Source organism: Dermacentor variabilis, chromosome 4 (assembly GCF_050947875.1).
Source record: "Dermacentor variabilis isolate Ectoservices chromosome 4, ASM5094787v1, whole genome shotgun sequence".
NCBI classification, from domain to species: Eukaryota; Metazoa; Arthropoda; class Arachnida; order Ixodida; family Ixodidae; genus Dermacentor; species Dermacentor variabilis.
In genome coordinates this window covers 113443750-113468178 of record NC_134571.1, presented here as the reverse complement: position 1 = coordinate 113468178, position 24429 = coordinate 113443750, and the positions used below count along the sequence as shown (strand labels likewise).

The 24429-nt window shown below is 47.0% G+C and overlaps 1 protein-coding gene across 2 annotated transcripts in view; it reads left to right on the top strand.

Moving 5' to 3' along the window:
- The first annotated feature begins 12032 nt into the window (after nt 1–12032).
- toy (paired box 6 protein twin of eyeless) overlaps nt 12033–24429 on the top strand; it is a 66910-nt gene continuing 54513 nt past the window's right edge. For both annotated transcript variants that reach the window (XM_075690021.1, XM_075690019.1), the window contains exon 1: nt 12033–12348. The gene's annotated coding sequence lies outside the window, so the exon portion shown is untranslated. The remainder of the gene's footprint in view (nt 12349–24429) is intronic.

Sequence of the window (24429 nt, the reverse complement as noted above, 5' to 3'; positions counted from 1 at the left end):
CCCACAACAACTTCACAAAAATCGTCGTAGGTACTACGGCGTGCAGTATTTTACTTGTGGACTGCCCTGAATCCAAACGAAAATTAAATGGCGTGTCAGTGACGCTGACATCTCCCCACCCTATTAGAAAACGCCACCTGCTTCCTTGCTGCGCGGGCGCCGATGCTATGACAATTACGAGTTCTCTTCGTTATGATCCATACAGCCTTTCTTTATTTGCTGCTATTGACAAACGTGATTATCCGAGCTGCGGTACTGCCACAAGGTTAAGGCTGTGAACGGAATAGGACACGCTCCGTGTCGATTCCTGGCGTCACCACGCAAAAAAAAAATAATAATAATAATAATAAAGACGCCATCCAAACTCGTGCTGCAGCTAAAGCTTGCGCTACTGCTGGTCTGCACTCACAATGGATAGGATATAGGGATCGAGGTCACCGGTGCACTATTTCATATTTCTTTCAGCACTGCCATACCATACTGGGCCGCCCGCATTTCCAATGTACTGCAGGCTCCACAGCAGCCAAGACGATATATTGTTTAGAGAAGCTTTTGTTGAGTTACTACGACCTTTGGTCCTCAATTCTCGAATTGCGAAGTTTCCTCTATAGTTCCTAATTAAACGGTTGTTTAATACATCCTGTTTTAAGATAGCGCGGGCTGAACGGAAGAGGGACTCAAGAGCCACGACGCTGGACCGTATGTTTAGCGGCGCATGAACATGAGTGCACCGCACATGAAACCTTCCGCTGTAGTTTAGCGAGCACTTAGCGAATTGTATTTTTTAGCCCCCACATTCGTTCAATTTTTACGTAAAATGTTGATTAAGCTGCACCCGACAATTCTGCGGCATTGCACATCTGGTACATCGGGTACGCGAGCTCGGGCTGCTGGTTACCGGAGCACTCTACCCCCAGTCAAGCTGGCATAAAGAGGGGTCTTCAACATATATGACGCGCTTATGCCCCTACCCCAACTGGCACCTGGCACCCCCCCCCACCCTCATTCTCATTTATTTACATTTATGTTCTCTTTCTCTTTTTCTAGCATCGCGGCTTGCCACCATGGCATAATATAGTTTATCAAATATATGCAGTCCTTCTTCGCGAAGAAGCTGCACAAATAACCCATGGGTGGTATTGACCATATAATTAACCATTTGCAGTACTGCGGGCTGGTCTGCCTCGATCCCGGCACCTTCAAGCAAAGTGCAGATCACTTTGAGCACTTCACAGGATGTTCAGGTGTAGGCCCAGGTCGCGGGAGGGGTAAGGAGAGCCCCCCAGCCCGAAGACTCCGGAGTGAGACTTCCTCCACCGGAGTCGTTGTATGGTTCATTCGTGCCTCATTCGTCCATTCTCAATGAGATACTGTGTATGTTGAGAGCAAAAAATTAGAGACAGCCCCAATTTCTTCCTGGCATATAGTATGCTTTCATCTGCACGAGAAAAATCGATCTATAGTATGGTTGGCTGGCTCGAATTTGCATGTCGGACATATGAAGAAGCTGTAGCAAGTCGGGCTGCAGCTTTGTCGAGTCAGGTTGAGTTGACATCCTCGAAAAAACTATGGGGGCTCCTTCCTCCTGACGCTTTGTTGTCTCGCCTCGGCCCGTGGTCCATCAGGTTGCCAAGATTTTTTTTTTTTTCATGAATGTTCCGCAATGCAGTAAGTGATGAGGCGTCCGGCTATACCCTCGTTCTATATGCGCCCGCCCATGTATATAGTTAAATAAACGGAGGAAAAGCATCGGAAAAGCCACGGCGCTCCGGCACAGATTATCACTAACGTCACTTGTCTTCGCTGACGTGTGATGTGCACATATAGGGAGGACATCTCTGATATTTTATCGAGGGAAGCAGTTTTTAACAGCAGTGAATTAAAGCACGTTTTAGGGATGAGGTGTGCGTAGCACCTCTACATTAGCGAAAATCTTGTACTACAATTCAAGCACGAGATTTACAGAAACGGTAATGCCGTATAGGTAACCCATCGCAGTGGTTATGGAGTAGCGCTGCGCTGCTGAGATCGAGGTTGCGGGTTTGATTCCGGCCACGGTGGCTGCATTTCGATGGGGACGAAATGCAAAAAAAAAAAAGAAGAACAAGAACAACAACGCTCTATATAGTGTGCCTAAATTTAGGGGCATGTAAATGAGGCCAAGGTGGTCAAAATTAATCCGGAGTACCCCCCCTCCCCCCCACCCCGCCCCGCCCTTTACGGCGTGCATCATAATTAGTTAGATGGTGCTTTTTGGCACATAAAACCCCAGAATTTAATTTATTAGTGAGATAAAAAAAGAAGGGAACGCTGACATTATATACGATTTGCCAAGGGTGCACAGGTTACGTCGAATAGGCGTTTTGAGTATGCAACTACGAAAAAAAAAAAAAAAGAAAGCCTGCGCCTTGTAAAAGTGGCAACGTGCCAATATACGCCACGAAAATGTCTCTTGCTATAATGCACGGAGTCTGTCCGCGTATAATTTTTTCTAGTCTCGTGGTGGGCGATGGCTCTTGTATAAAGGCCGGACGAACAGCCGCAGACTGCCGTCTGTCACCGCCTTTATGCTGCGGGCACGAATTCCCGTTATATACGGTTTGCTAAATTAAAGCTCTTCGTCTTTGTCTGCCGGCATGGTCGCCTCGTACGTCGTTGTAGCATGACACTATGAGAGAAAAAAAGCATGTTCCCTGGCGTTTCCCCTGCTTCTGCATGTGACAGACTCTTTAGTGCATCCACAACTCTTTAGTGCTCTTTAGTGCTGTTGGAATCGCACCGCTGGCACGAGTTGTTGGGAACTCGGCGCTGACGCCCGTTGTTGCACCTGGGACGCAAGCCCCAAGGGTAGCGTTGGCCTGGCGGCCTGGGGCACAACTGGAAGCATCCGAAGGTCCCGGCAAAGCATGAGTCGACAGGTAACAACAAAACAACTTGTTTATTCTAACATCGCAAAGAGTTGGCGGTCAGGTCGACCGAAGTAGAGAGACGGGAGTGCACGTTACTCAACAGAAGAAATCGGAGCCCTCCTTGGCGTCCGGGGGCAGCTGCTTTTATACTCTCGCAGTTGAGGGCAAGAAGGAACCCCTCTATAGACGAGCACGTGACTGTGCCGCTCGGGCACAATGGGATGAGAAGGTGGCGCATACGTCGTGTCGGCGCCGGTCAGACCCCCTCGCTTCACAGTTGGGGGAGCTCCTCTCCCCGGCTGCCGCGCTTCGACAAGCGTGGGCACCAACATGCACATACACACACGCACGCACATGAAGACACGTGGCATTAGAACAGGCCTGGACGCGCTTGGCGGGGAGGCGTAGCGGCGGCGCCGAACGGGCCAAAATGTCTGCCGCTTTGAACGAAGCCCCGGCGTCCGTTGCAGCCGCGCCGGCTAAACCGCGCGTCGTAGGCGAAACGTAACAGTGCTCTTTAGTGCTTTCCACTCTTTAGTGCTTTCCACAAGAGAGAGATATAGAGATTTATTTACTGAAAGGCAGAGAGGTCGGCCTGAGCTATAACTTGCTCTGGCCTACTACTCTACACTTGGGGAGAGGGATGGGGAGGGAAAGGGCTGATTAATGATGATGATGATGATGATTATGATGATGATGATGATGCGAGGAAGAGATGCGCATATGCAAATTTACAGCGTTGTGGCATCTCTAAAGCCGTGCGTCCAGGCCAGTGGCATGGAGAAAGGCTATAGCGGCACTTGTTATCAGGGCTGCGGTGTTTGCATTAGGCCAAGGACCTGGAAGAAACTCGTTTGATAGCGGCCTCTTATGGACGTTTGCAATGGAAGAGGCCAGTTGCTGTCGTTCTTGCGCGTAGGCGGGACATACACATAATATACGATCAAGTGTTCCATGCCTGAGAGCAGAGAGAGAGAAAGAGAACCTTTAATGAAAGGCAGAGATTTTAGCCGGCGTATAAACATCGCTGACATGCTACTCTGCGTGGGTAAAGGAATTGGGAAAATAAAGAGAGAAGGAGAGAGGCGCAAAAAAAAAGAGAACAAGTAAAAAAAAAGTGGCTACTGAGTTCCCTGACTCATGGGCAACGGCGTTCTATGGCAAAGTCCTTCCATGTGTGCACCGTCCTTCAATGAGGTGACAGAATTCGCTGCGTGGGCGGTACATGAGGCTGGCAGCTAGAATAGAACTACAGTATTCACACTTTGGGCTAGTACCACTACTACTTATCAGATGTCTATAAGGGTTGGTGAAAGTGACACCAAGGCGAATCCGGTGCGCCATGCTTGTTTGGCTTCTTTTGAGCTTGTGAGGCATACGAAATTTCATTTCTTGGCCCCATTTGTTTACTCGCTTGTGTCGTCTGTCTGGTTGGGTCCAGTGTTCCAACGTACGGTTGCGTATTACGCGATATTACGCGACGAAGTAGGGCGTTTGTACCTGTTCGTGAGAACGGAATGCGTACTTCAGAACCATTATTTAACGCAGTTTTCGCTTCAGCGTCTGCCTGTTCGTTCCCTATCAAACCACAGTGTGAATGTATCCACTGAAAGGTGACATTGTGGTAATTTCTATTTGAGTGGTCGAGATGCTTTGTAATTTCTATAGCCATTGAATAATTCGGGCCCCGTCTGAGGACACATTCAATCGTTTGAAGAGCTGGCTTGGAATCGCAGAATACCGTCCATGAGTGTGGAGACTCCTCGGAGAGAAATCGAAATGCCTCCCGGATAGCAACAAGTTCTGCGGCAGTTGATGTTGACATATATGGTCTAGTTTGAACCGCCGAGCGATGATCATATGTGGGATGACGAAGGCTTCAGTGGAGGCGTATACGGTGTGACAGAGCCATCGGTATATACGTGTACAGTATCTCCGTAGTCTGCAGAAATGTGAAACAGGGTATGTTGCTTGAGGCCAATATAGATGCAATGGATGACTTTTTTGTAATTCCAGGGATCTGCAATGTAACGTAAGCTTTAGGCAGAACCATGGGGGTATTCTCGGAATACAGTCGGGAGAAAATGTTGACGACAGAATACTCCGATGAAGCGATAGAATCCTTGAAAAGCTGGAACCTGAGTGGGTGGCAGGGAGCGATGACAGAGGATGGTGCCTATGTCGGGTCAACACGGGAAGGTACATTCAAAGAGGCTCGCAGAGCAAGTACACACCATTAGGACAAGCACGAGCTTCCGCTATTGTTCCATTGGTTGAACGTGCATCGTGGGAGGGCCAAACATGTGCGCAATGCTTGAGCTTGAATACTCTCCAGCGTGCGCACACAGCTAAGTCCCATGCTTGAGAGCAGAGAGAGAGAAAGAGAACCTTTAATGACAGGCAGATATTTTAGCCGGCGTATAGACATCGCTGACATGCTACTCTGCGTGGGGGAAGGGAATTGGGAAAATAAAGAGAGAAGGAGAGAGGCGCAAAAGAAAAAAGAGAATAAGTAAAAAAAAGTGGCCACTGAGTTTCCTGACTGATGGGAAACGGCGTCCTATGGTAAAGTCCTTCATTGTGTGCACAGTCCTACAATGGGGTGACATAATTCGCTGCGGGGGCGGTACATGAGGCTGACAGCTATAGAGCAGAACTACAGTTTGTCGAATTGATCAATGTTTTCTAAGTATTTGAATAAAAAGTTCATCGCACCGGCATGCTGTACCGTATGTATACCAATGCTTGGTACAGTTGGAGTAATGACGACTCCGAGGGTCCCATGCATCTTCTTCCTGCAACGACGCGAAGGACGTGAACAAAACTCCTCAGTTTTGACTTCAGTGCGGCGACTTGTCTTGGCTTGACCAGGATAATCCCCGGTCTATGACTAATCCAAGAAATGTGTATTACTGCAGGTATCGCCACTCCGTTAACGATTATCGGATACATGGACATTCATTTCCGCGCGAATGCAACCACGGAACATTTTTTTTCTGTTGAGAGCTGGAGGCCTTGACGCCACAAATACTCAGCTGTGATTGTCACTGCACGTTGAAGCCTAGCACGCATTCGGGGATGGATGGCTCCAGATGTCCATATGCATATGTCGCCCGCATATGTGCTAATCTTCACCGTGTTAGGAAGTTCAAATGCAAGGCCTCTCAGTGTAACATTGAAGAGAATTGGACTGAGAACTTCCCCTTGTGGAACACCTCGATGGATATTGTACTGGCTGGCGTCGCCATCACTTGTCGACATATACACGGTTTGGCCACTGGGTTAGCTAACAATCCATTGCGTATAGCCACCCACTGACGTCTAAATCTTCCGTTGTACCACATGAGGCATGCAATATAGGACGTTGGGTGACAGGGTGCGAGAAACGTTGGCAAATATGGCAAAACTGTCCTTGAAGGGGTGTGTCCTTGAATAGTCCTTAAAGCGAAGCATCCGGGACGTTACCTTGTTCTGTTATCAGTGCGAGGGCGCCTGCTGGAAGGTTTGGATCACACGAAGGATTGCTATCCCATGTGGCTCGGCAGAGAGTCATCATGCGGAGCGCGAAATCACTGTGAGGGTCACTTGAAAAGGGGACGAAGGCCGTATTACATAGAGTAAGTCACGCGGTGTGGGTAGCAGAGCCAGGTTGCATAACTTGTGCCCATGACGAATTAAGAGATACATTCCTGGTAACCGAAGCTCGCGGGCCGCCTCTCTCTCTCTCTCTCTCCATATATATATATAGTCATATCATAAGAAGCCAAGAAACACTGACATCAAGGACAACATAGGGGAAATTACTTGTGTTTGTAATAAATGAAATAAAGAAATGATAAATTAATGGAAATTAAAGTGGATGAAAAAAACAACACACACACATATATATATATATATATATATATATATATATATATATATATATATATATATATATATATATATATATATATATATATATATATATATATATATATATATATATATATATATATATGTGTGTGTGTGTGTGTGTGTGTGTGTGTGTGTCAGTGATGTAGACGCCATCGACAAATATTGACAATCGGCATGGAATTGCTTCGGGATATATATATTCCATCGATGGGGCAGACCGATGAGACCGGCGTGGACAGGGAAAAGCATGCATGTGGTCCGCAACGATGGACGTAATCTACACCGAGAGGGGAATTTGTCGTCCGCCCGGACAGTATCACGAAACTGAATATAAAGCTCGCACGGAATTCTTAGAAATTTAGCTTCGCAATATGGCGTTGATGGACTGGTGGACGACGCACATTAAATTATCTTTCCTGAATCCTTCTCCACCTTGCGGATTTTTACAGAACTATATATATATATAGGGCCGAATTCACAAAGCTTTTTCATTCCTATTCTCTTTGCAATTGGCTGGCCGCTTTCGCTAATATGTCTGGCACTATATATATAGGATTGGCTGGAATTTGGTCTCGTGAACAATTCTAGCGTAATAACTTCTTTGTTTTGTTAATAAGGACTCCGATTTGCCACGCGTAATCACCTGCATGTTCCTACAGTTTACGTCAGCATGCTTCGCCGGGAAATTAACCACCCGGAAGTTACGGAATGGCGCCTCTTTCCTATGACACATTCATGAATTCCCCCGAAAGGTATATATGCTGGTGTCGGGTCAGGATAACCTTTATCGCGTAAAGATCGCGCGTGCTGCATCAACGGAGCTGTGCGGATTCTTTACACGAACAAATGGAGGAAAACGAACAAAAAAAAATCGCTGCAGTGTTACATGCATGTGCACATCTGACCACGGGCCCGCGGTGGTCCTTGCGCCCAACCTGTACAAAGCTCTGTGAGTGACCTCAGTACGCCTACAAATATATTAGATGGGAGAAAGCCTCGATGTATAAGCAGATTCGTATAAGCACTTCAGTCTGGCTTCGGGTGTCGGGCTCAAACCATAACAAAATGTACTGCTAGCTGTTTATCTTCCTATACGAGCGCTGATCCGAGCATGAAGGGGCCCGAAAACTAAGTTAGAGGGATATAAATTCATACCTGCCAATCCGGGGACCTCGAAATTCGGAAAGTTCGGCAAAAGTGGAACGACAACGAAAAAGAAATAATAATAATAATGCTCTTCTTTTTTTCGGGCCTTAGCCACCTCAGAAACAGCTCTAAATGGCTGCCATCACAGTCGTTAGATGTCTCGATGCTCGTGCTGGGATCGAACACGGCTCATGCGCGCGTGTATAGTTCAGGAAAGTACTACGTCCCATGAGTCACCACGTTTTCATTCTTATAATATGCCTCCTCGCATAACAAAGATATATAATACCGAAGCTGACTTAAGAATAGCCGGCCAATATGAAACGCATGTCTCGATGCGAAGCTCACTGTTAGGCCTACGCTTACAGCACACAAAAGGCTTGGATTTAAATCTGACTTAGGCTATAGCTACCTCGCGCATATTGACAATTATACGATGACGGCTGCACTGCAAGACGTGTTTCCTTCTTTCTTTCTTTTTATCTTTTTTTTGCCATTGTTCTTTCTTTAGGGTTGGGACACATATTCGGGAGATTTCTGGCCGTGTAAATAAAAATCTAGAGGATTGGTTGTAATTCTGAAGTCTCCCGCATGAATAAGGAGAGTTGACAGGTATGCAAATTAATCATTAAGGTCACGCCTTTCGACACTTCGTGCAACTGGACATCTCGATGGCGGGAATTTTAGCTTCCGATGACGTCCTGTATTAGACTAGATCAGAAAAAAAAAATTGGGCAGAAATAATTAGAGGATAAATGTCAAAGTCATGCGATAGCTTCCCGGTATAGACCTGCTGCGGTATGCTTCTCTGCGCACTCGCTGGTTATCTCTGTATAGTGGTTATTGCTATGAGGACGTGTTGGTCCTATGACGTTGCGCTGCCTCCAGCTAGGATTTACCGGCGTTACGAACGACGGAGTTTCATACAATAATTACTAGAGGGAACTTTGGCGCTATTCCCTATGGGGGCTGCAAAGGGGGCTGTTCAGCCAGCATGGTCTGTAAATAGAAGGTTAGATTTAAAAATTGCGAGAATACTAATAGGGTCTGCTGACGCGATACAGGGTTATGTATCTGGAGGGGGCCTTCGTCCTGAAGAAAAGTCATAAACTAGGCTGATGATGAAGATTCTGCGTATCAGCTCTGCTTGCCGTAGCCCGGTGAAAGGCTCCCTAGAGATGGAAACACTTGCGCGAAAAAAATAAGAAATGGCCGCTATACACTGTCCACAACGCACAGATGACGTCAACACTGTCGTCGCGTTGTGATCGATTGTCGCGCGCTCACTGTACGCGACATCGACACTCTAAAGCGCACTACACGCGTAGCGGGTAAGGTGTGCGGACAAGGCCACTCGGATAATATCGTGGAACAAGGGTCATAGAGTGCAATTTGCACTCTATGCTATGCACTGCATAGAGGCGATTCGAAATGCCTCATCGTTCGTTGTCCTCCGAATGTTGCCCACAGAAGGCGCAGTATCAAGTTTAAAATGCCTTTGGAAAACCCGGGGAAAAAATCACTTTCCCTTTTTATACGCAGACAGTGTGGCGTTCTTTCTGTGCAAGCCGTGGCATATAGAGGCGTTAAGGCGGAACAAATGCCGGCCTCGATCGCCAGGCTAAACACGCCCGCAGCTATAACACATCATGGACCACCACCTCCACGTGCATACTACATTGCTTAGGTGCGCGTAGCTCCTCCTTCCCCTCCTCCCTGCCGTACGCCCGCCAACATTTTTTTCTTTAGAATATTAATATATAATCAGCTTTGAGAGGGAGAAAAAAATACATCCTGCCTCATGGACCACTTTCCCGTACACACCGTCCAAGTTTCCTGACTCCACCAAGAGCGGAAACATTATATTGATTTCCTTTTACCTCTAAAGCGTGCTTCACTGCATATGAACCCTTCACGCGGTGAAGACCTCTTTAACGTATTTTTTACTTTTGTTGCTGTTGTCTAATCAATTTCCGGACTTGGACTGCGTAATGCTGCAAAATACGTATGGCACTTACGATATACGACTTATAGAGGGTAACTGAGAGGAGGTGCTCAAGAATTACGAATACGGGAGAGCCGTACGTTTTCTATACGAATCGAAGTCACTACTTATACACCAGTATCACTGGCACAAAAAAAGAAATTAATTCTAAAGTGAATCATCCTTTTCCTTAAAAACATTTAAACGCAACCATAAAAAAATACTCCACCGCAGTTTGTTTAATCTTGCCGCGAAGCCGACGACGTTTGCATAGGGGCTTCTCGATTTAGTTGAGGAGCTTCGTAGCTTTCGCACGGTCTTTTCCGAGCCATAGACTTGCCTTAAGCGTTTGCTGCTGAGTCTTACCGCGGCGAAATGTTTGAAGGGAACCTTGCCGTTTAATTAAATTACACAGGCTGCGCACTGCGAACAGGCTAGCCGGTGTTGTTTAGGCGCTTAACCTAAACTCTGTACATGGTTTCCCAGATATGACGGGGTCAGCTGACGCAAGACAGGCATAATTGGTGATCACTGGGAGAGACCTTCGTACTACAGTGAACATCAACTATGAGACTATGAGCTGACATTGATGATGACTGGTTGCCCCAGCATGACCGAATCATACATCACTAAGCGGCGTGTTTGCTTTCAATTTACTTTCTTCCGCGAAAAATATGTAGTGGACTCCGTCGTTCCTAGATGTTTTTTATTATTATTATTAATTCCGCTGCTTGATAAAGAGAGATGATTGGGCACCGCATGTGTGCTAATATAACTTGCCCAGAGAGTATACAACTGCCGTGAAGAATTCACTGCGAGTAACCATCCATCTCGCGAATATGGTCGTCGGTTGTGGAGCGGTACTCGTTCGTGTCGCGTGCTTCGTTAAGTTGTCCAGCGGCTGAATTTCGATAACTCGACGCGCTGTTCCGATACCATGCAATTGAAAATTTGCTAACTTCGTTTGTTCGCTGTAAGCCATAGTTTTGTGTGGTTTTGTGAGGAGCAGGGTTAACCAAGTCAATATGTGTAATTGGCAGCCTGCTAAAAGACGCTCCATGACTTTCGGCGAGGATTAAAACTTTATCTTACCTGAAGTTAGGTTACTTAACACTTTTAGGGGATTATAGGCGACGTACGCAAATCTCACAATCTTATGACCTGAAAACCAACAAAAAGCAACAAATAAAAGGAAAATCGCGGGAAGCTACTCGATATACAGTTTTAAGCAATAAAGGAGGTGCGGACTTGGCTTTTCAGGAGCCTTATACTCAGTGTATATAGTAACCGGCTAAAGAAACAAAGAGCAGAAAAAAAAAAAACATCTGTAACAAGAACCTGTCAACGCAACCTATACGCCACCACGTTGTCCTGCATAAAGGCCATTTAGTGCTGCATGCTGCCCCCCGCATCAAACGCACAAAGACGTAGATTGCAGTGTCCAATACGCCCATAGGTCGGAGTCCAAACGTGGCAGAAGTCGGTTCCTACGCCGGTCGTTGACTTCGCCCTGACAGCAATGGTCACTTCGCCGACGGTCGCCAACTCCGAACATGGTCTCGCGCAGGTTGCGATGGTGCCAAAAGACCGCAGGGCACACGCTCACGAGCCATACACGCACACACCCTCGCACACACACGGGCTCAACGCAGAAGCCCTCCGGAAAACACGGCGTTTATCCACGCTGCGGGAGGCAAGTGGCCAGCTGCGGAAGCGAGCGCGTTTTTGCCCCCGCAGCCCTCGACGACTCCGGTCCGCCACGGAACCCCCCGCCGGCGGCGACGCACAGTCAACCGCCGAGGTCCCAAGGGTGAGGACGAGGGAAGGAGGGTTCGCGTAGACCCCCACTACAGGAGAGGGGACCGAACCCCCCCTCGCCTTCCCTTCAAGGCACTTCAGCCCCCTTTGGAAACAGTAGCAGACCCCCCACCGCAACGAAGAGGCGGTTTCTCGAAGGCGTACCTCGCGGCGGACCCGACGCCTCTCCCATTGGCCCGCAGCGTTAATGAGATGCGCCGTTCGCGGGGCGTGTCCGCGGACCCCCGGGGAGAGGGTGAGGGCTGACGTCACGCCCGCACGCAGCGCTCCATTGGTCCGAGGCGGCGATTATCTGAGCCGACAGCGTCGGCGGCCGAGCGCGACAGAGCGGGGCGACCGGCGAGTTCGGGTCGGCGAGTTCGGGCGTGAAAGCCGTTGGGCGCGGGGCCGTCGTCTCTGGCCAAGCGTGCGACACCGCTCTTCCCACGGCCCCGGAAAATTCGCGGCCGCCGACCGGAAGAGGGGGTCCGAAGCGCGACGCCGGCCAGCCAAGCCGACCATGGGCGCGCCTTGAAGTGAGGGGTCCCCGGCTGTTGCGGTGGCGGCTCGCCTCCTGTCGTCGTCGTCGTCTGCTACGCCCCCACTGCTGTACGCCAGGTGAGCAGACGACACGCGGCCCTTCTTCTTTGTGCGCGGTGGCGTGACCCTGCCGCCGATGGCGTGACCCCTTCCTTTTGTACACGCGGAGTCGAAACCGCTTACCCGTTTTGTGTTTTCTTTTCGAACCTCGAATTTTTTCTGGTATCGATAGGGCTTTCTATATTATTTCTTTTTTTGACAAATTTGCACCTGGCCGTGCATCACTTCCTTTTAACTCGATATCCCGTTACACACGTTGAGTACAATTGTCTCCTATTAACACGTCACGTCTTTATACCAACTTGTCATTTAGGTCACACGAGGAAACGCCACCTGTATTATTACCTCATCTCCGAGACACCGCGTAGAAAACATAAGACAACGCTTCTGCACGCATGTCCCCCCCCCCCCTCCCACCTGCATATATACTCCAGACCAAGACATCTTATACAAGATAGGTGGACGCTCGATGATATGATAAATGTCTCCGTTCAGCTTACTTAGCCTGCGGCAAGCCTTCAGAGCCTTGACTCGCCGCACGCATCAATGTAAAGGAACGTTCACGCGAAACGCTTAATGAACGAGTTAAGTGTCGCGAGGGTGACTGGTCGCGCATCTAAATAGAGACACGCGTGTTTCCAGGCAGCGTGAAGCCGCTATTATAATTCCCTCATTCCAGTAAAAGGGTGCCATGCATGCCCGAGCGCTAAGCTTCGCTTCTTTTTCCTCTCTCACTCTTTCTCTCTCGCTGGGAAACGCAGTGGATGCTATAGGACTGCGTTCCATTTGCTAATGGGCGCGCGGACAGAAATTGTTTCCTCTTGGAGAGCACTCGATCCATCAAAACCGGGAACTGAGCTGTCTACGCCGCAAGTTCCAGCTCTGTGTATACGTCTGTGTGCGTGTGTGTCTGTGTGTTGGTGCAGTTGTAAGACAAAGTGCGTGCGGCCCGGCTATAAGGACTTCATATTTTCTTCCCTTTTGCGGACAGCTTCATCTGTCGACGCAAGCCCCTATAGTGAACAGAAATACACTGTTAGCAAAAATGATCCGAGATGGGAGTAAATGACTTGTCCTCTGTCGCATTCCCCGATGGGAGGTTAATATACTCCGGGTAAGCGGAGTAAAAGATTTACTCCGCTGCTGAACGGAGGTTGTGGATGTACTTATGGGAGTATATGTTTACTTCCATCGCGGAGCTTTTGCGGGGGACTATGGGAGTATATGTTTACCTCCATCGCGGAGCTTTTGCAGGGAACTATGGGAGTTTATGTTTACCTCCATCGCGGAGCTTTTGCGGGGAACTATGGGAGCATATGTTTACCTCCATCGCGGAGCTCTTGCGGGGCACAATGGGAGTATATGTTTACCTCCATCGCGGAGCTTTTGCAGGGAACTATGGGAGCATACATTTACCTCCATCGGAGAGCTCTTGCAGGAAGCTATGGGAGTATACGTTTACCTCCATCAAAGAGCTTTTGCAGGGAACTATGGGAGCATATGTTTACCTCCATCGCGGAGCGTTTCTGAAATAAACATTTCAAAAACGCCCAATGCAGAAATTTGAAAGACATCCCACGTACACGCGATACTCAAGAAGCAACGGTGCCAGTATATATAGCCACGATACTGTGTGCCTCGAAACCGCCTAGGGAATAGCTGTGCTGTTTTCAGAATTACGACTCACATGCTCGTTCATACGAAATGTGCCTCTCTGATATTAACAGAACACCTTAATCAACACAAAACTGTTAATTCAGAATAGTGTGAGAAAAAAGTTAATGGCGTAAATTTTCACAATTAGCATGCCATTCTATGAGTGCTGGAGCGACTTCGCACACTGCCGGCGTTCGCGGCCAAAAAGTAGTGCGTTACAGACAGTAAGCAAGAAAAATGTAAGTGCGTCTGCTTCATAGCAAAATTAAATTTTTGCGATATAGTGGTAGCGTAGCAACAAATTATTACGTGTGAGCATGACCCGCAGCAGCCGACGTAACACCGAAAAATGCGCAGTCATACATATTATACACCGCACTACTTGCTCCGCGTCCAAGCAATATCTCTCGGTTGTGAAAAGGAGCTACATAGCTGATTTGTCAAGTGAATCCTTAAACTCAGAGCCAGCAGGCATGCGTCTAAATCAGTGTCTCGGATAGAGCGTAATGTTAATGCAATATCGAAAGCCACAGCGTGACCAAAACCTATATGCGCGATAACAATTCGATGCAAATCGCTCAATAAGAAGCTTTATTTACAGTACGCATACTTATGTCCTACCGTTTTTCTTCGGGTGAAAATATCCGTTCGCAGATACATAAAAACAGTTGCTTGCACTCCGATCTTTTTCACTGGCAACACAGCACCGCAACGAACTTGGGGTACGCCATTCATGTGCGACTATAGCACGGACGTCGTCGCTCGAACAGTGGCTGCTGTTGCCATTGCTACGCGGTCCTTTCAAACGTTACACCGGACGTTGTCAGCATGTACCCAAAAGGACATAAAAGTCGTATTTCACGTAGTGAAGAACACAAACCACGGTCACACAGCACGAAAACACAGTCAGAACCTGAGCCGACATCACGAGCCAGTGAGCAGCTTTGAGGTACACCTAAGCCTTTTTCCGCACTTGAAAACGTCGCTCTTGCATTCATCGTTGTCAGCAAAGTGATAAGAGCTAACGTACTTGAAGCTGAGAAACAGCGAGCTTCAGGCATGCCTATAACACTTTCTGGAAGGAAATACGGGAAACAAATTGACGAAACGACGTCACGGAACGACACTTCACAAATGTAAACAAACCGTCAGCCATGAGCACTGCTAACTCCGCCGAATGCGCCCGGTCGCTGGCGAGGCGCACAGCCTCATGGGAAGCGCCACGTGACCAACCTCTTTCGGCGGAGGGGAGTTTATTAAAACTCCCTGTCGGAGTATCACGGGAGAACAAGATTTTTAAGCGGAGTAAAATCGCGTCATGTCGCCCTAATACTCCCGCAGCTAACCAGCGGAGTGAAATGAGGGAATGTCGCTGTTTTGCTCCCATACATCGGAGTAAATATTTGAGGAGGGGAGGTTTTAGGGCACATCACCTGTTAAAAACTCCCAGGTGGGTTTATTTTCGTTTACAGTGTAGGACGGGGGGGGGGGGGGGGGGGGGGGGGGGGGGGGGCTAAAGACGCGAAAAGCGATGACGCTTTCAAAAGCTCGTTCGTTTAAACGTTGCCTGACTTTAAACTCCGTGCGCACGTCATATTTGCAAGCTCCTAAGTACACACACACAAAGAGCGTTGAATGAATGAGCCGCGGTTGTGAATTGAAGACCCCGCTTACTTTATGCTAGGCATATATATACGCTTACCAGTACACCTGTTCGTCTTGCTGCCTCCTTTTACGTCTGTCATGCGCCTGCCATGGCCGCGGGGTGTCGTTGTGGTTTAGGAATCGCGCGCGGTGCTCTGTGCACAAAAGAGAGAGAGAAAAAAATAAAGCAGTTATGCATACAGAGACGACGTTGATGAGCGTCTGCGCGTTGTAAAGACTTGAGATCTTCGTCTGTTGATGCTGGATCCCCTGCGACGCGTGCGTAGTGACACGGTTGTGTAATTGCGTTTACAATGGGCCCGTATAGAATCGTACATGATCCGTCTTCATTGTGTGCCCTAAGCACGACGCATCGTGCAACCTCCATCTGCGTGCGACTCGCATCCGAAGCTTAATTACACTGCGTGCAACTATAGTTTTTGATGGAGTAATTGACGTAACGCTTTGCCCGTATGTATATGTATATGCCACTCTCTTTGTTCTCTCTCGTTATCACGTGCACTATTCGTATATTCTTTTCTTGTTGGGGAAAGGGTGCCACAGTCATAAAGTGTTACTTTATTCACGCGTTTCGTTTTCAATCGTTAGAAACTTATAAAGTTTCCGTCCCTGCAGTTGCAAATATACTCACATGCAGGCTGGATTTCCTGTCAGTACCACGCTATCATTTTCTTCTTTCTTTATTTCTTTTTTTTTTTATAGTAACCAAATCGCTTTTGCAATGCCAGCAGCGAGCACGACCGCATCCATGTTGCGGCTTTGATTATAAGGTAATATGCATCAGCAACACATTTTTTTTTTTAAATCGATATGCTATGTTAGTTCCTCGGATAACCCGTATATACGTAAACTGGTTAACTCGATTCTTTTGTTTCGCTTACATATTTGGAATTTCAGGGACAGGACGTTTAATTGTTACGTGCGCCATGGGCCTGTGTAAGCCCTCCAGTATAATCGATGATGTACACGCATTGTTAATGTCGCATGATATATAGCCAGCACATAGGCATTTATTATTGGTACACGTAGAGGCTGATGAGCTGGTTTAAATTCCGCTGTGGTAACGATGCAAAGTTTTCTTTTTTTCTCTCTCTCCATCTATCGTACTGGACTTGGCACAACGCGATAAACGCCGGTCCGTTCCCTACTTAAATATAAGAGAACAGAGCGTTGTACTATGTATATATTGCACAAACTTGTCAGAATACGCAAATGGGAGCTATATACACCGCGCCGGTAACAACATCCTATATACTGTATACGCGTTCTATACTTGCATTGGCAGCATTCTTGCGCTTCCTTATACTCTCCTCTATACGAAACAAGAGAGTTAAAAGCAGTGTTGACGAACCGATCCCGACTTAATTGTTCACGTCAACAGAGGCGTGGAACAACCGCGTTGATTGTAATTATACGCGTTGCTTGAATGCGAAATGCCGCCGCTATCGTTTTTGCTCTTATATATATATATATATATCATCCGTTTATACGCTTTTCTTCTGTGCAATATAGATGTAACGAATCTTGCATTCTAATTTTATTGAGGTTCTTTATCCTCGCGGACGCGTTGTAGAAAACTGACGTTGAATTTATCTGGAGTTATTCTATGTTTATAGAGCTCAAGCTGCACTGGTTTATTTTAACCTATAGATGTACTGCATGTGGCTTAGCCCCGTAATGGTTGCGCATGCGAAGTTGCGACCTCGCCGAAGCTCGTGACTTTAGCTGGCTTACATATTATATATATATAGTTTCAACTTGTTCACACCACGATTTCGAAAACAGCTTGTCTTTCTCACGACGCAAACATTATATCATACCATCTTCTAGCGAATATATTAATAAGAATGCATAGGAGTGTTTCTATGCCACATTGAAGAAGTTAATTGTGAAGATGGCTTGACCTTTCAAGATCTTTTTTTAGGATAGACTGACTGCCAAAACAACAATTTTGTTTTCTTCTTATCCCTCTAATCTTAAGCAAGTATCTATGTAAATGCAAATGATAATATTATCATTGATTTCTAACTTTTATAATTTTCGTTATTACCATTATTATTATTACTATATTATTAGAACTGCATGTAATGGCGTCGGACGTAGAATGGGTGCTACAACTTCTGACGTGTTTAAGTCAAAGAATACGTTTAAAAATATTTAGATGATTCTACGCTTTTGTGTAGTACATGACGCCTATCGATGGACACGTCCATATTCGTCGACCAGAGGAAATTAACTACATATATTTACTCTGAATGGAAAGTCAGCAAGATGCAACGGCGGTACACCAACACCTTGTAGCACGTTCTTCTGTCACTACGCGTTAGAGACGCTTTTGCGTTGTATCGCCGTTCTAGCAGAATGGAACGAAAAGAACAATAATCGACAATAGGCTCTAATGATTGTTGCTGTGGCGCGAACATGGTTCGCGCGCAAATGTAGTTCTGTGTGCTCTAGCCAGTTAACGTCAGCGTCACCAGATGGCTCCATTGTGCACCTCCATGTCCCCGGTACATTCCCTAAACTGTTACAATGTTCGTACATCCTTTACGGAATGTCGGCTTACCAGAGGCATAAATTTAACGTGAAGAGCAAGTCTGAAGGCGCAGAGTTTAACCAAAGACACATAGCTATTATTGCAGCTGACTAACTATTTCTTAAGATGCCAAAGCGTCGGCGGCAGTGTATGCTTGTGAACATGTGGTGTTGCTTTTCCTTTTCACGAGAGCAGCCCATGGAACACAGAAATGTTTCTAATGCATTGTTGCCGGACGACAAGGGGTCACAGGACGTCGCTACCCGCGTTGTTACTGTTAACCACGCGTCTCCCTTGACCTGGTGTACCATCAAGGGTAATACGTGGACAATCTAAACCTCTCTGGCTGTCGATACGATATGTAGAACCCTCTGTTGACTCTGATGCTCAATAAATAGTGGCATCAGGCTGCACGAGCGACGTCGTCAGGTTGAGCGGAGAAGTAGCGACGCCGTGCGCGGATATAAAGGGAGACAAGGAAAACTGCCCTCCCCCTCCCCCTTCTATTCCCCTTTCACCGCCGCGACGCGGCCGCAATTGATACCGCGACCGGGCCACTCTATGGAATATATGGATTTGCGGCGCGTGCGCGGGTGATACGCCCGCTCTACAGGCATCGCCGAAAAGCGACAGATTAATAGCGGCGTGAAGGGAGTCTTGGGAAACTCGACAGTCGTCACTCGAGCATGCACTGTGGAAAAAAAAGGGGGGGAGGGGGATGGGGAGGGGGGTGTCTGTTGCTTGCTATACAGCTGGCCGCTGTTTCTCGCGGGATCCGTTCCCGCAACCTCCGAAAACTATCGGTTGTCATCGGTGCATGCATGCGGCCGAGCCGATCATGCACGCACGCACTCACTCACACGTGTGCATATCCTGCAACAGAAGCGCGCAAGCTCGCGAGAAACGGTGTATGCAGCACGGACAGGGGGATCCGAGATGAGAGGGGCTGCCGAGGGGTTGAGCGCGACGCGGGGCGATTGTGTGGCCTCCCCATATTTCAAAGAACCGAAGGAGGGGAAGCTCCCCAATTCACACCCGCATAGAAGGGATGTGAGAAAGGAAGAGAGGGATAATGGGAGGAGGGGGGATCAGTGGGTTGCTGTGTGTTCTAAGCGCGTTTTCCTTGGTGTTTTAGCACTGATTTCATTATCATCATCAGCAGCAGCCTATATTTACTGCTGTTCACTGTATTTACTGTTCACTGCCCCCCAGGACTCTCCCTGTGGTCCCCAATTACCCCTGTCTTGCTGATTCCAACTTGCGCCTACAAATTTCTTATAATTTCGTCATCGCATTCATTTTTCTGCCGTCCTCGACTGCGCTTCCCTTCCAGCATCCATTCTGTCTCTCTAATGGTCCACAGGTTATATCTACCCTACGCATTACACGACCGGCCCAGCTCCATTTTTAACGCGATAGCGTTAATGGCCGCCATGTCGCAGAAAGTCCGGCGCCGACAGTCTTGTGAGCGAAAAATCATTCTGAATCACGCATATCCAACCACGCAGGCCCTCCGTGTAACACAGAGGCGTTACTGATCTAATTGAATTTCTCAAAGTAAAGTGCGCCTGAAATGTAGTAAAGAACGACTTACACATCCTGTAGACATGATATCATCGGATTGTAATTTGAACATACGAGAAGACATAATTCTGTTACATAATTCATAACTCAAGCATGACCCCTTTTCAAGCGTTTCTACCACTCATAGAGAGGCGCGCCCCGCTCGGTTCCTTGCTACAACACCATCCAGATGGCGCTCGCATCCGCGGCCCACGCAAGAGGCCGCGTTTCTACCAGAAAGCGCGTCTTCGTGCATAGCGTTCGCCGCTAGCGTTTCCCGGTTAATAGCTTGAATACGTCTAAGCATGCAGTGAATAGCAATGGAGAGATTGTTTCCTTGCCTGGCCCCTTTTTTGATATGTAACTTTCTGCTTTTCTTGTGGAGAACCAAGGTATCTGTGGAATCTTTGTAGATATTTCCCAAGGTATTCACGTGTGCCTCCTTCAGTGTACTCATTGATCACACAATGCCTCTATGACTGCTGGTATCTCTACTGAATCAAATGCCCTTTCGTAATCTATGAAAACCATATATAGAGAGGTTGATCGTACACCACATATTTCTCGGTTAGCTTATTGTGTCATGGATTTGATTCATTGTAGAATGTCCCTACCTGAAGCCAGCCTGTTCTCTTGGTTGGTTGAAGTCAAGCGTTGCCCTGATTCATTGGAAATGATTTTGGTAAATATATTATACAATACTGAAAGTAAGCTAATGGGCCTATATTTATTCAATTCTTTAACGCCTCCCTTCTTATGAGTTAGTATAATGTTGGCATTTTTCCAGCTCTCTGGTGTACTTGAAGTCGTGAGGCATTGCGTATACATATAAAGGGCCGCAAGCTTTTCAAGCATGATTCAATATGATTCGACTGTTATTCCAACTTCGTCGGCCGATTTCCTCCTGGTCATGTCTTGCAAGGCCCTTCTCACTTCATCGTATAGTTAGTTATATAAGGAGCCGCAGTATCCGGTTCATCACTATACTTCGAATGAAGGTAACGTGGCTGCCCTGGTCAGTATATATTACATAATAGGTATAGGTCAGTATATATTTATTATGCTGCTTTTACTATATCATAGAAATTGCTGGTGACATTATCCTGCTTGTCTTTCAGCGCATACATCTTGCCTTGTCCTATCCCAACTTTTCTTCTCACGGATTTCATGCTGCGATCATATTTTGCTGCTTCCTCAATATTTCACATGTACGTTATAATTTCGAATATCCCTTACTTTTTCTTGTTTACTTGGTTTGTCAATTCAGAGAATTCTATCTGATCGCTCGAGTTAGACACTTTCATGCTTTGTGGTTCATTAGCAGGTCCTTTGCTACTTGGGAGAGGTTACCTACTGGTTGCCTTGGTACCTTCCCCCCACTTCAGTTGCTGCTTCTGAAATTAACCTACGGTTTCATTCATTGCCACTATATGATCATCATCTTTCTGTTCTAACGCTGCATATTTGTTTGCAAGCACCAGTCTGAATTCGTCTGTTTTTACCCTTACTTCCCCTAGGTTATAGCCTGTTCATCTTAACCAATTTGAATTCTTCTTCTCTACAAATTGAGAGAAATCCTAGACCTCACCAACATATATGGTCATTGCCTTTTAAATATATACCTAACACTTCTAAATCTTGCACTATGCTGGGATCGGCAAAGAGTATGAAATTTATTTCATTTATTGTTTCTCCATTAAGGATTTTTCGGGTCCGCTTTCTGTTACGGCACTTCCTGAAGAAGGTATTCATTATTCGGAGTTCACTCCTTTCCGCGAATTAGAATAACTGGGCATTCTGTGGCCTGTTTTTCTAGGATATTTTCTTTAATTCAAGAACAAACAAAAATAGTTGGTCTAACCGGCGTTTGCGTAGACTATACAAGAATACTCTCTTTCTCTTTTTATCCCCCTTAACCCTTCCCCCCGTGCAGGGTAGCCCACCGGAACTACATCTACCATTAATTCTACCAACCTTTATCCTCTATAGTATTCCTAGAATCTATGCTGTAGTTGTCAATTACTTGTTCCCCAGCCTGCTTTTCCCCAACTTTTGCATTCAAGTCGCCCATGAGTATTGCAGTTATATAATGAGTTTGCACCTTTATCGTCACTAAGTCAACATCTTCATAAAACTATTCTATTTCTTCATCATCATGACTGGCGGTAGGAGCGTAGGATTGTATACTACCTTTATAATACACCTCCTACAACTGTGTACGACGACTGCTACCCGCTCATTAATGCCGTAGAGTTCGTCAACGTTGCCCACTATATGTCCTTATGTATGAGGAATCCTATTCCGTATTCTCTCTTATCTCTGTAGCAGACCTCTGTAGCAGAGGACATGGCCATTAGTCAGGACTGTATAAGCCTCACCAGTTCTTTTAGCCACATTGAGGTCAATAATATACCAGGCAATCCCTGATAATTCTCCAAGGAGCCCTGCTAAGCTAGCCTCACTCGAGAAGGATCGCGTGTTGAACGTTGTCAGGTTTAGTTTCCAGTGGCGGCCTGTCCGGATCCAGAGATTCTTAGCACCCTCTACCGCGTCGCAGGTCTGACCGCCGCCTTGGTCAGGTGGTCCGCAGCGGCTGGGGACTGAGGGCCATGGGTTAAGTGTAAGGGTCATGAAGGAGGTAGTGGCGGAATACTGCACCCCGTAGGCCAATTCCTGTTCTTGTGATGGAGTGTCTTTATTAAAGCGTAGTTTGCCTTCCTAATTTGGTTGTGACTGGTCTAGTTTAGCCCCACTGGTTATCGACCATATTTTCTTTTTACTTATGGCCGGTGTCAGGCGCCGCATCATGCCTGACAATGTAGTGAACTGGAGGAGTATTCGAAGTGAAGACCTTCAGGTTAGAAGCCCAGCGTTCTAGCCCTGCTCCGCGCCACAACTTGATTATATAAACGCTCGTACCTATATCGTGAAGCACGTTTGCAGTATTGTGTCGTGCGCAAGCCGGACACTTTACACTGTATACCTGTGGAGTACGCTCTTTCAGAAACTTGAGCGCAGTGGCGGCATAACGCTCTCATGCGTATAAACTATCATGTGTACTCGCAAGCATTTGTGTGTGTACGCTTGTATGCCATTTAATGGGAATATTTAGTTCATACACAGAGTCTTGCAACGTTCACACACACACACACACACACACACACACACACACACACACACACACACACACACACACACACACAGACACACACACACACACACACACACACACACACACACACACACACACACACACACATATATATATATATATATATATATATATATATATATATATATATATATATATATATATATATATATATATATATATGCAAGGAAAGGCTACATTCCTTCCTTCCTAAAAGAACAAAGCCTGGGACTCAACCTAGCAAGTTCTGAGAAGCTGTAATGCTCCAAAACGGGCCAGCAGGTACGGGAAGATACTAATCCTTGACGTCACACTGACGTATATATACTGGTGCCGTGGCTCGGACGCGGAATTCAAGAAATAGGAGTTTGGCCTTCATTCTCTCCAGTAATGACCGAACTATTCAAGGCGGACTCAATAAAAAATGGTGTTTTGTAGGGACCTTTTACCAGCCTTATGAGCTTATTTCTTGTTGCTCATTAGTGTCCATTTTAACTTTTTCGTTGTCGAAAACGCTCTGCTTACTACGCGTGCATCAAACTCACTCTTGCATCCTGCCTTCTACTTATTTTCTCTTCTCCCCCTCCCCCCCGAACACGGCTACAACAAGCTTTCTGCAACTCGCGACATAATGCCACTGTGCTCGTTGCGCTGTCGCGATCATACAGCTTTCGCAAAGTCTATCGTTTCAAAAGTCATTTACCAAGAAGGAGCGATGCTTCGAAGAAAGAGCGAACAATGATCTCCACGCTAAGCCGCCGCTCTTTGCGAGTCGCGGCGCAGTTCGCCCTTGGACTTCCTACGATCAGAGGAATCTTGGAGGTCACTCGAAGTCTTCTTTTCTTTCGCTTTTTTTATTATTATTGCCTCGGCTCTTTGCGACAACTTGTCAGGTGTAGGCGAACGTTTTTCTCGCTGACGCAGAGTGCGCGAAGAGAGAACACACGTCGGCGATGGGCCGGAGGCGACAGTTGGTCAGTCGCAAAATCGCTCCTCTTTTATCGCCGGCTGCATCGCGAAGCGCTCCCGCTGCACGGGAAGGGGGAGGGGGGGATGCCGCGCGCTTCGTCTCGGCTGTTCATTGTGCAGTCGGGTGCAGTGCGCAGAGAGGCTGCGTCGTGTAACCATTTTGCAACTATTTTTTCTTGTCTGCGGCAACAAAATCGCGCACTCGGGTAGTTGTTCTGCGCACGCGATGTTCCCCGGACGCAAGCTTCGATAGAACGATTGTCACGGGAACAGGGCGCGAGCCCCTCGAAAGAAATACCTCGTCGTGCCTCGTTCTGTTCACTAGCTTTCCGGTTGTCCGTGTTTCTTCAGAAGAGGAGGGCAAGGAATGTGTAGCGTTTGAAATTGACTGACAAACTACAGTATAAAAAATACGGCGTATATTTGGCGCTGCAAGGTTGTCACTTGGCTGAGTTGATACAAATTCATTTGAAATGGCCTCCTGGAGTTTGATTTACTAATTCTGAGAGGGTCTTGTCATTCAGGATCGCGTATACTTTAACGTGCATACTACACATGT